This window comes from Pantherophis guttatus, chromosome 1 (assembly GCF_059756535.1).
Source record: "Pantherophis guttatus breed Tessera chromosome 1, ASM5975653v1, whole genome shotgun sequence".
In the NCBI taxonomy this organism is placed as follows: Eukaryota; Metazoa; Chordata; class Lepidosauria; order Squamata; family Colubridae; genus Pantherophis; species Pantherophis guttatus.
Window position 1 is genome coordinate 213,542,031 of NC_142063.1, and position 12,131 is coordinate 213,554,161.

Sequence of the window (12,131 nt, forward strand, 5' to 3'; positions counted from 1 at the left end):
ATGAGAGTGTTGAATGGTACAACCATCCCTCTGAACAGTTGAGTGGTAATTAGAAGCAGTACGTGGGAATTTGTATTAATGGAAAAGTTTGTTAATTAGACTGTTAACTGAAAAACATTCTATCTAATCCACTAGATATGTATAGAAATTTGCTTCCGGATAGAAGTATAAAACTGAAACACTAAGTTCCATCATTCTGCCTGCCTAATTCATATATTAGAAGAGCTGAAGTCATCCTGTTATAATTACAGATAGTCCTCGACTTACAACCACAATTGAGTCCAGAATTTATGTTGCTAAGTGAGAAATTTGTTAAGGGAGTTTTGCCACATTTTATGACTTTTCTTGCTGCATTTGTTACGTGAATCACTGCGGTTGTTAAATTAGTAACACGGTTGTTAAGTGAATCTGGCTTTTCTGTTGACTTTGCTTGTCAGAAGGTTGCAGGAGATGGCCACATGACTCCGGGGCCCTGCAACCGTTATAAATATGAATCAGTTGTCAAGCATCTGAATGTAAATCATATGACAGTGCAGCAACAGTCGTAAGTGTGCAAAATGGTCATAAGTCACTTTTTTCAGTGCCATTGTAACTTCGAACAGTCACTAAATGAACTGTTGTAAGTTGAGGACTATCCTGCAATAACAAAATAAAAGCAACAACAGTAAATAGCAAAGCAGCAAAAAATACCACTGAAATACGTCAGACAGAAATCAGAGCATTACCACAGAAATCAATATTTATTAGCATTCTAGTATTTCTCTTCCCGTCTTCGCATGGCATACTTTGTTTTCTTTTCAATTCTAGAGGTGTTTAATACCAAATTAAATATGATCCCCTAAATATGAGTCCCAAAGAATAGTATGGACAATATGCTTGTAACTAAAAATATGTGTGCTTGCTGTGTAAAGTTTACTATGCTTGCTGTGTAATTCTACTATGAGGGGAAAGGAGAGAAAGTAACTGTTAGGATCATAATATGATCTTGTGCTCAAGATTCCCAATAGATTTGGACGCTGATCAGTTATCAGTGTATAAGTCATCACATCAATCCACAATAACAACAGAGATCCATATTTATCAGCAGCAGGTGCGGTATCACATTACACTTTTCCACAAGAAAAATTAAGCCAATACCAAAGTGGATATGCGCAATAAAAGCACTCACCAGGCACATTCGTTTTGTTACCTTCCCAATCTTGCATCTTCAATGAGGCACATTTCAGTTTACTGGGGGAAAAATTGTTTAGGTCAGCAAGATTAGTTATCTCCAGGAGATTGCCTTACACAGAAGTTGGAAAGTTTAGATTGTCTATTTGTTTCTGGGTGAAATATGAAGTGTTAGTTACTATTTTTAAAACCTCCTGCATTAGGGCTGTGTTTTGATATACTGTATAAGGGAGACTCACGGGGTGCATGTTTTGAACTTGTGAAAGCCACTTTCCCTGGAATCATGTGACTATCCTTGGCAACTGTATATGATTCTGAGAAATGACGCATGGAGTTTTAAGAAGATACTGGCAGGTATTACGTGCATGTCTATGCACTGTTCTGGCACCTTGTTCTCTTTGACTCTGAAGTGCTGTACAGCCTTTACATAGCTAGAGTCCAAGCTACTTGAGAATATGCTTCTTTTATGTGATTTCATTGAAATCATCTGAGGTAGTTCAAGATTGGCTGAGGGCAATTCAGGGCTTCTCAGTCTTGGGCATATGGTCTTCAATATGTTGAGAGAACTGGTGCCTTTGTTAGCTTTAAGAAAGGTCTTCATACTCATCTTTTAAAAGCATTGTTTATAATATTGATTTTAATATTGATTTTGATGGTTGTTTCATACAGTATATAACAGGGGTCCCCAACACCCAGGCTGCGGCCCATTACTGGGCCATGGCCCATTCAGAACCAGGCCTTGGAAGCAGTGGGTTCACTTGTGCGTGCACTGTGCCGGCACACACGCAGCTCCATTTCTGCGAGCCGTAGGTACGCATGTCCGTCGCTTGCACAACTGCAGCTGCACATACCCGCATGCTCATCCACTGCTTGCATGGAACCATCTCCTCTCCCCTCCACACCAAGTTGCAAAGATTGGAGACCACTGGTATAAGAGTACAATCAGCAAAACAAGACAACTAAATCTTCACCTTCCTTCATCTTTGTCAAGTAGTCTTTCTCGGCAAATCCCTTCGTCATTTGGCTGGATTGTATGTGTTTAGATATTCCACTGCTATCTAGAATAATTTTTAATGGAAATTCAAACATTGAACTGAAAATGATTTTACTGCAACTATTATACAAGTCTCCCCAAATGTTGTGCCTACCAATTTTCTCAACCGAACAGAGCTGAAGAGCCCCTGAATTATACCACTGGCATTGCCTTGGAGAACGTTGAAATGTCCTGTATGCATTTACTAAGCACGTTACATGTGCTAAAGTATAGTTTGATCAGCCATAAGTGTTGAAGAAACTCCATTTGGTCAACTGGTTAACACAACTGGTTAAACCATAGACAAATATATAAAGTTAAGTTGGAGGAGCCAAGTAGAATCAGTTAAGCAGGAGAAGTTTCTGTGCAGGTAGGAAGAGAAAAACTCTTTTGAGGATAAACTCAGATCCTAATACGCTAGTGAGCTTAGCCAACATCTGCAGCCCCATTGGCAAAATATTTTTCTGGATTTCCTCCAGCATTAGGAGTTGACCGCCATTTGCTTTTTCCTGGAAAGTCGGTGGCACCTGAAGGCTGCTTATCCCATCCCTCAGGACTGCCCTATAGGGTGTTTCTGAGGGCAATTTTCCCTTCTGGGCTTCTGAACATCTACATATGAACTTGCTTAGTGACATTGTGCCAGAAACATGGAGCATAATGTCATAACGTTGTTTTTGGCTTTTATCTAGTTCAGCTGCTAGGATGTTAAAGTAGTCGCCCGAAACTGAAAATGCTCGAGATCAATTGTCCAAGTGCCAGGAAAATCAGGAGATTCAGGCAATTCAAATGAATATAAAGTTTTATTGGAAGCTTAAACTCTCCATAAGAATCCGACCAACTGGCAGTCAAGGGAAATGAGCGGGAGATAAGGAAGCATTCAAGGTGGGCTGGACTTAGATCTCTTGTGATTGCACAGGGACTCATGACTTATGATGCATTTGACCTCTCCCTTGGGCTTACGCTGGTCATGTCCTACACACCAATATGCTATATAGCATGGGAAGATCTAATACTAAAAAATAATGCTAAATCCGGCTCGGGCAAACTGGTAGCGCCGGTGGCAGGAGGCTCCGCCCACCCACCCGGACATCATCATGTCCCATTTTTGACCCTCTGTGCATGCGCAGAAGGCTCTGTGCATGCGTAGAGGCGTGCACACTCACATTTGCGAATCAGTAGTGAAGGTAAGTAAATTTCACCCCTGGTTTGGATGCTAAATATTGCTGTATGGTATAAAAGAAAAGAAAAAGAATTAATACTTTTCCCATGGACTATATTCAAGAGGCAATTAACTGGCAGTTCACCAGTAATCTCCCAGCTATGTTGAGTAATCTCCCAGGCACGTTCAACACAAAGCAATAAAACAGTGAGAACTATTAATATGCTAAAGGACCTTCTGAATACATTTTTAATAGGCAGGGGGCCTCTTAAAAGTAAGCCAGGTCAGGCTCAATTTTTGTGATTGCATCCTTCCTTTTCTTTGGCAGAGTTACAGAAGTTAATTCCCCTTGCCTTTAAAAAAAAAAAAGATTCCTTTTTTCCAGGTCCAAATCAGCATAAATTTTAGGGTCAGCTAGGTACTCTTTTCTGACAAAGTGGATATAGAACCTGGATGGCCTCATCTTTGTCTAATATGCCACAACAGGAAGTAAGTGACTATCATTTTATTTTAATGCACAGGCTCAGAGAATATGTTATTTAGATTGAGAAATCCAACCCAATCTGGCACACGTGACAAATTCTTCATCTTCATTCAATATATCCAGTAGACAGCTCCTGATCTTCCTTAGTATCTTAGATCCAGTCAAGCCCCTTTCCGTCACTTTAGAATCAAGAAAAGCAGGGTTCTCATGGATTCAGAGTTGCAATTTTATTGTAACGAGCATGTGGTTAGGCTTCAGAATTTTAAGAAGGGGATGGGTACTTATATACTTTGGTATTCATTTATGACTACACTAGGACTGGTCTTCTCTACTGCCTTTGATCTTCCTTCTACAAGAGTAATTGATCTATAATTCTACATCCTGCACCTTGGGATAACAGAGAATAAGAATTGGGTTTTGCATGACAAGTACCTTTCTTAAAGTACTTGAAAAATGCAAGGATATGTCTGCCTTTATTGTTTTTTTTCCAAAGCTAAACATGCTGGGTAAACTTAGTTTCTATTCCTGTAAACATTCATACTGTCCTTCTCTGCTTTTTAGTTTCACAGAATTTTTCTTTAAATGTGGTGCCTGGAACTAGACATGTTCATGCTTCTCTTATTCTGGGTTCCCACTGCAATTTTGCCTCTGCAGTTTTGGATTGTCTATTCCTATATGGCAACATCAGTAATGCAGCCACATAAAAAATACTATTAGTACTCTGAACGATCCTCAATGAGTCCTCAGTACCATGTGGAATGTCATCTAGCCTGAAGAATCAAGCATCTGGCGCTTCCGGTCGTACCGCAGGCGCTGACAGACGCTCCTTTTTGATCGTCAGCCCCGCGATTTTGTTAAAACCGCCAAGGCAGCGCAAATCAGCTGTCTGGTGGCTTGAAAACCTTCCCCTCGGGAGAAGAGAGGAAGGCGAGCAGCCGGACAAAGGTAGAGCTCCCCAAAAGCCCTAGGAGCAATTCAGGGGCTTGGAGGGTGAGAGCTCCCTGGTAGTTCGACTGAGCTCCGAATCCGAGGCTTTTCTGCTTCAAGCAGAACAAGACGCTGCGACCACCCCTGCAATCAACATTCAGATTCAAAATAAGCTTAAAGCAGGCAGAACAAAAACAGGAGTCCTAGCAATTACAAGTACTGAACTTTAACTCTGTGTCTATACTTCTTCCTTCTAAGACTTTTAAAACGAAAGCAAAAATGGCGCCTGAACTGTAACAGGGCGTGAAAGTGAAAGTTATAGTGAAAGTGATAGTTAACATCGTTAGCGCTTCTAAGGCTGTTTAAGATTACTGGGTTCTACAACAAAGAAAGAAAGATTTAAAGTGAAAAGACTACAGTTTGGACTTTAAATAAACTATAATACTTTAAAAAGATTTTAAAACATTTGGATTTATTGATTTGGTTGCTGTAGGAAGTATAAATTGAAAGCTAAAAATGGCTTCTAAGGAAATAAAATCTGGCTTTAAAAGTGCTGGAGGATCGCCAGCACAACCATCAAAACTACAATCTTTGTCTACTTCAAACACACAAATATTGACTTTGGAAGTTCTACAGGAATCTCTGCAGGAAGCTTTGAAGCAACAAACTTCTTTTTTAGAGGGGAAAATTAAGGGAGTGTCTGAAGAGATGGCTGAAATTAAAGAAGTCATACAAATTCGGAATAAGGAAATAAGAGAAGATATAGTAATGGCATTTCAGGGTCTGGCAAAACACATTGAACTGTTGAATGAAAGAGTAGAAGAAATTAATTAGTCTAATCTGAATTTGGAAAATAAAATGGATGAAGTTCAGTCCAAGGTGGATAGGGCAGATGATGAAGTGGTGATGTTACAGTATAGAGCGATGGAATTTGCCCTGAGAGTAAGAGCTCTGAGAGAACACAATCGAGAGAACTTGAGAGAGATCTTTGCAGAGGCTTTTGCAAAGATAACTTTGCCATCAAAACATTTCTTTTCCAGCAGGCCGGCCTGGCCTAACCTCTCTTTTAAACTTTTTAAAATTTTAAAATTCTTCAATTTTAAATTTGTTTTATGAATTTGGGGTGTTTTAAATTTTGTTTTCCGGGCCAATTATTTAATTGTGTTTTAATGCTTTTTTAACATTTGTATTATATGTATTTTATTTGGCTGTTCACCGCCCTGAGTCCTTCGGGAGTAGGGCAGTATACAAATTCAATAAATAATAATAATAATAATAACTGGGGAGCAACAAGCAGATCTCTCATTGCAAATTGACAAAACATATCGTGTTAATTCCTGGTTTGCTAGACAGAATCAATTGCCAAGAGACATTGTGATTTACTTTACAACGAGGAGGACCCGAAATGAAATTTTACAAGCTTTCTATAAAAATAAACTTTAAATTGCAGGACAAGAGGTTTTAGTGCTGAAAGAAATTCCCCCAAAAATGTTGAGAAGCAGAAAGGAGTTTGTTTTCTTGGTGGATGAACTTAGAAATCGACAGATTCAGTTTAGATGGGATGTTCCAGCTGGACTGGTGGTGAATTATAAGGGAGAAAGGTATCGTCTTAACACAATTTGGAAGGCAAGAGATTTTTATACTAATGTATTAAAGGTCAGATGCCCACCATCTCAGGAAATGAGGAGAAGAAAAGAAGAGCTGGCGATACAGGGACAGAAGGAAAGTAAACAGCCACAAGCTGCAGGAGAGACCTCACTTATTGAAGAAAATTTATTACAATTTTTTGGTACTGATCAACCTTTGGAAGTAGTAGAAAAAAGAGAAGAACCAAAAGATCAAAGGCAGACTCGCGCTGCAGCAAAGCAAAAAGAACAAGATTTAAAATTACAGCAAACCCAAACAAAAGCTCAAGAAGCTACAAAAACAGAAGCAGTGGGAGGAGCAAGGCCGAAGAGAAAGGTGAAGAAGGATCTTCAGCTGGCGCACTTAAAACTTCAAGGTGCCAAGAATGGTAACTAAATTTTTGACCTGGAATGTCAACCACAAAAGAGAAAGAAAATATTTCATTATTTGAAACAGTTTAAAAACGATGAAATTTGCCTACAAGAAACACATATTAGAGTGACAGATCAAAAATACTTGATAAATTCAAGATTGGGGACACATTTTGTTGCATCTGCTCCAGAGAAGAAAAATGGTATAGTTATATACCTAAGGACAGATTTAACAGCCAAATTAATTGAGGCAGATGCTCAAGGAAGATATATTGCAATTGAATTTCTAATAGAAGGGAAGAAAACACTTTTAATTGGAGTATATGCTCCTAACCAACAGCAAGAAAATTTTTATAAGCTTTTGCATACTAAAATAATACAATGGGATTATAAATCGTGTATATTAATGGGTGACTGGAATGGAGTATTGGATACCCAAAAGGACAAAAAAGGATTACTTCAAAATACCCAAAATTGTGCAAGATTGCCTAAATCTTTTTTTGATATAATGGATGATATGGAGTTGAGAGATATCTGGCGGGAATGAAATGTTGAAGAAAAGGATTTTACTTTTTTTTCTGATAGACATCAATCCTTTTCTAGGATTGATTTTATATTAATTATTAATGATTTCTTTTCTAGGGTAATGAAGACGAAGATATGTTCAAGAATTTTATCTGATCATAGTCCTGTGTGGATGGAATTAGAGCAGGAAAAGGGAGCCAGAAGGTCTTGGAGGCTAAATGAAAATTTGTTTAGATATGAGGAAAATGTGAAAGAATGTAAAAAACAAATGATTTTTTTTTTTTACTATGAATATGTACAAGGGTACGCCTATGGAAACGGTTTGGGATGCAAGTAAAGCATATATGAGAGGAACCTTAATATATTTGAATAATATAGACGTAGACAAGAAAAGAAACGGAGGGACTTAGAAGAGGAAATAAAAAAGAAAGAGCAGGCACTTATATTAAATCCAACAGATAAGAAAATAAAGGAAACAATAAATTTGTTGCGAGGGCAGTTTAATATGTTGATGGCAGACCAAGTGGCAACTAACTTACAATATGCTAAACATAACACTTTTTGTAATGCAAATAAACCAGGTAGATGGTTAGCCTACTTGTTAAGGAAAGAACAAAAGCTACGTACTATAGAAAAAATAGAATACAAAGGTAAAGAGGTATATCAACAAAATATGATTTAAAAAGCTTTTTTAGAATTCTATACAAAGTTATATGCTAGTAATACAATTCAAGGCAAAGATATAGATAGATATTTACAGGAGGAGAATATCCCTGTAATTACACCAGAGCAAAGGGAAGGACTGAACTAACCAATAACTTCGGAAGAAATTATTTTAGCAATTAAACAGTTAAAGGGGGGTAAAGCTCCAGGCACAGATGGACTGACAGCTGTTTATTATAAAAATTTGCAGTTAGAAATGGTAGAACCGCTTAAGGAACTATTTTGCAAGATTCAAGCTGGAGGAGATGTACCCCCTTCCTGGAGAACAGCTTTTATTTCATTGATTCCAAAGGAGGATCAAGACCGTAGTCAACCCAAGAATTATAGGCCAATATCGCTTTTAAATACTGATTATAAGATTTTTGCTAAAATATGAGCAAATAGGTTAATGGTAATCATGCAACAAATGATTCATAATGACCAATCTGGATTTATAAGTGGGAGACAAATGAAATGTAATATAAGACAAATTGTAAACTTATTGGAATATTTGGAAAGGAACAGCCAAGTCCCTGCAGTGCTTATCTTTTTGGATGCGGAGAAGGCATTTGATCGATTGAATTGGCAATTTTTATTGAAAATAATAGAAAAGATGCAGTTTGGAGAATATTTTACACAATCTATTGGAGCGATATATCAAAGACAAACAGCACAAAATAATTAATGGTGGTTTAACAGAAACTTTTAAAATTGAAAAAGGAACAAGACAGGGATGCCCTTTATCACCATTATTGTTTATTTTAACTTTGGAACCTTTATTAAATAAAATATGAGGGTCAAATAAAATAAAGGGAATTAAAATTAGACATCATGAGTATAGATTAAGAGCATTTGCAGATGACTTGGTTGTTACTTTAACTCAACCAGTACAATCAGTTACAGGTTTAATGGATATAATTAGCCAATATGGACAAATGTCTGGATTTAAAATAAACAAACAAAAAACAAAGATAATAACTAAAAACATGACGGTAAAGCAAAAAGAAGAACTAGAAAGTCTAACAGGATTTGAAATAGTAAAAAAGGTTAAATATCTAGGGGTATATATCACAGCCTCAAATGTAAAATTATATAAAAATAATTATGAATTGTTACGGCAAAAAATACAGAAAGAGATGGAGAATTGGGGAAAACTACAATTATCTCTGTTGGGAAGGATAGCAGCAATAAAAATGAATGTTCTACCTAAGTTTCTATTTTTGTTCCAAATGATACCAATAAACAAAAAAGATGAAAATTTGAGGGAATGGCAGAAGGGTATTAATAATTTTGTTTGGGCAGGGAAAAGACCGAGAATAAAGTTAAAAATAATGCAATATATACGTGAAAGAGGTGGTCTTAAAATGCCTAATCTAAGATTATACTATGAAGCAGCTGTCCTAACAATAATTAGTGATTGGATTAACTCAACAGAAGAAAGAATATTGAACATTGAAGGATATGATTTGTTATATGGCTGGCATGCTTACTTATATGATAAAAAGGTGGACAAGACCTTTAAAAGCCATATATTAAGGAATGCCTTGTTATGAGTTTGGAAAAAGTATCAATATAAGTTAAATTATAAGATACCTATATGGGCAATACCCAGACATGCAATAGAAAATATAAGTGTAGAACAAAAGCAAGAGTTGATTACTTATAAAGAGCTTCTTAAAAAGGAAGGGGGTGTATTGCAGTTAAAATCTTTAAATGCATTAAAAGAAGAAAGAATAATTCAAACTTGGTTTCAGTATGGTCAGTTGCAAGCTAGATGGAAAGAAGATCAGAGAATTGGTATCATGCAGAACGAGGAAAATTTGGTAAAACAAATTAGAGACCAAGGTCAAATGCATATAAAAAGATTATATAATGTATTGATAGAAATAGATTCAGAAACGGAATTAGTTAAGGATTGTATGATAAAATGGGCACAAAACATTCAGGAACCAATAATGATGGAAACTTGGGAAAAAAATGGGTTAGAAATGTAAAATTTACGCAAGCACAAAATTTAAGAGAAAATTTTTATAAAATGTTCTATAGATGGCATTTAGATCCTAAAAAGTTGGCTTGTATGTATCCAAATTTACAATCTAAGTGTTGGAGATGTGATTGTGATTATGCCACTTACTATCATATATGGTGGACTTGTAAAAAAGTTAAAGCATTTTGAATTAAAATATGGTGGATTATCCAAAATATTCTTAAAAAGATGATAAAGTTTACTCCACAATTGTTTTTGCTGGGTATAATTACAGATTGTACGGTTATAGAGACTAAATTGATTTTAAACTTAATAACTGCAGCTAGACTTTTGGTGGCACAATATTGGAAGAAGGAAGATTTGCTTACTATTGAAGAATGGACATTAAAAGAAGCGAATCTGGCAGAAATGGCGAAGATTTCAGCATATTTGAAAGATCACTCACAAGAAAGATATATATCGGAATGGAGAAGATGGATTGACTATATTCAAAACAAATATCGGACTAAAAAGTATCAAATAGCTTATGAATGAATAGAAAAATTAAGAGTATTTATATTTAGTTAAGTAAAAGGGGAGTTAAAGTGTGAAGGGGGGGATAGGAATCCTTAGTTAATTAGCTAAGTTTAGCATATGATTGTTAATTGTTATACCCTGTATTTTGTTCTGGGAAGTTCGGGGTGGGGGTGGGGGAGGGTAAGGAAGGGGGGCATGGGGAAATACTTGTAAAAAATTTTTTTTCTCTTTTTGTAAAACTTTAATTAAAAAAAAGAATCAATCATCTGGCAGTATATTATCAATCATTTTATCTTTATTATCCATGGGGTTTTACCATACCTTCTTTTTCATAGTATGACATGGTCCCTCAACAGTGGTGGGATTCATCCGGTTTGGGAGAAATCAGTAGTTAAATTGCTGGCTGCACCCTCCCCTTCCAGGAGTCCCCCTGTGCCCCACTTTGGCTCCTAGGTAAGTGCAGGGAGGCCTACTAGGCCCAAAAGGGGATGCGGGGGGGGAATGACGGTGCCCCCGTGGCCTGTTTTCACTCCCAGGGGGGTGCAGCAGGCCGAGTACTGCCTGTCACACCCCCTGGCCACGCCCACCATGGCCACGCCCACCAGCCGGTCATTAGGGCAGAGAACCGGTTGTTAAATTATTTGAATCCCATCACTGTCCCTCAATCAATTTCTTATATCATTATAACTCCAAGTAGGTGCTAGCTTTCTTTAGCTCGGCAGGAGGGAGAGCTTCATATATTAGGAAACCCTGCTGGAAGTACCGGTATATACACCCCAAGAACCCTCTTGGCGGTCCTCACATATCCTTCCAAAGAACAGCCTCCTACCACAATGAGGCAGCATAACAGGATTTGGTATATATGGAATAACAGGCCTAAACTTAATTTTAATGGATTAATTGGGGAAAAGAGATCTATTGGACAGCATATGAAACAAATTGCTTCATTTGCATGACATTGCCCAACTGAAATAAATTGATGCATAATGACATATATGATATAACCCCCCTTCATGTAAAATGCACTGGAATTTAGACTGCTGCATATAAAACCTGTTACATCATTGTCCAGGAAACTGGGGTTTCACTGTATCATTTCCATAATATTTAAAATATATTTTTGCTAAGGTAAATATTTCAAGCAATGCAAGCCAATACTATTAATACAAATTATAAAGAAGAAAGTTTAATGCTAGTAAAACTACTAATGTATCAAATATGTGGAATATTATTTTTAACTCCCTTCAATTAGTAACAGAAACACAATGTTTTGGGGGAGGTAAAGACTCTAGTACTGATAGGTAGCAAACTCCTTTTTGCACAAATAACACTATTACCATCCTCCAACAGAATTCTGCATTTATAACAGTTATTGAGAAACATTCATCTGCAATATCATCAGCTATGTTTGCACAACTTTCTAACCTATTGTTTACTGAGTTATTCCAACTGCTCATTTTACACAACACACTGAATCATAAACTAATCACAGTTAATAAATCTGTATCAGGTCAGATTAAAAATTATTTTAAAATCAAAATGTCAAAATGCTTTTAAATTTGAATCATTTTCTTAAAATGTCAATAAACTGTCATAGTTATTCTCATTTTCATTGGCATTTTAAGTACAGG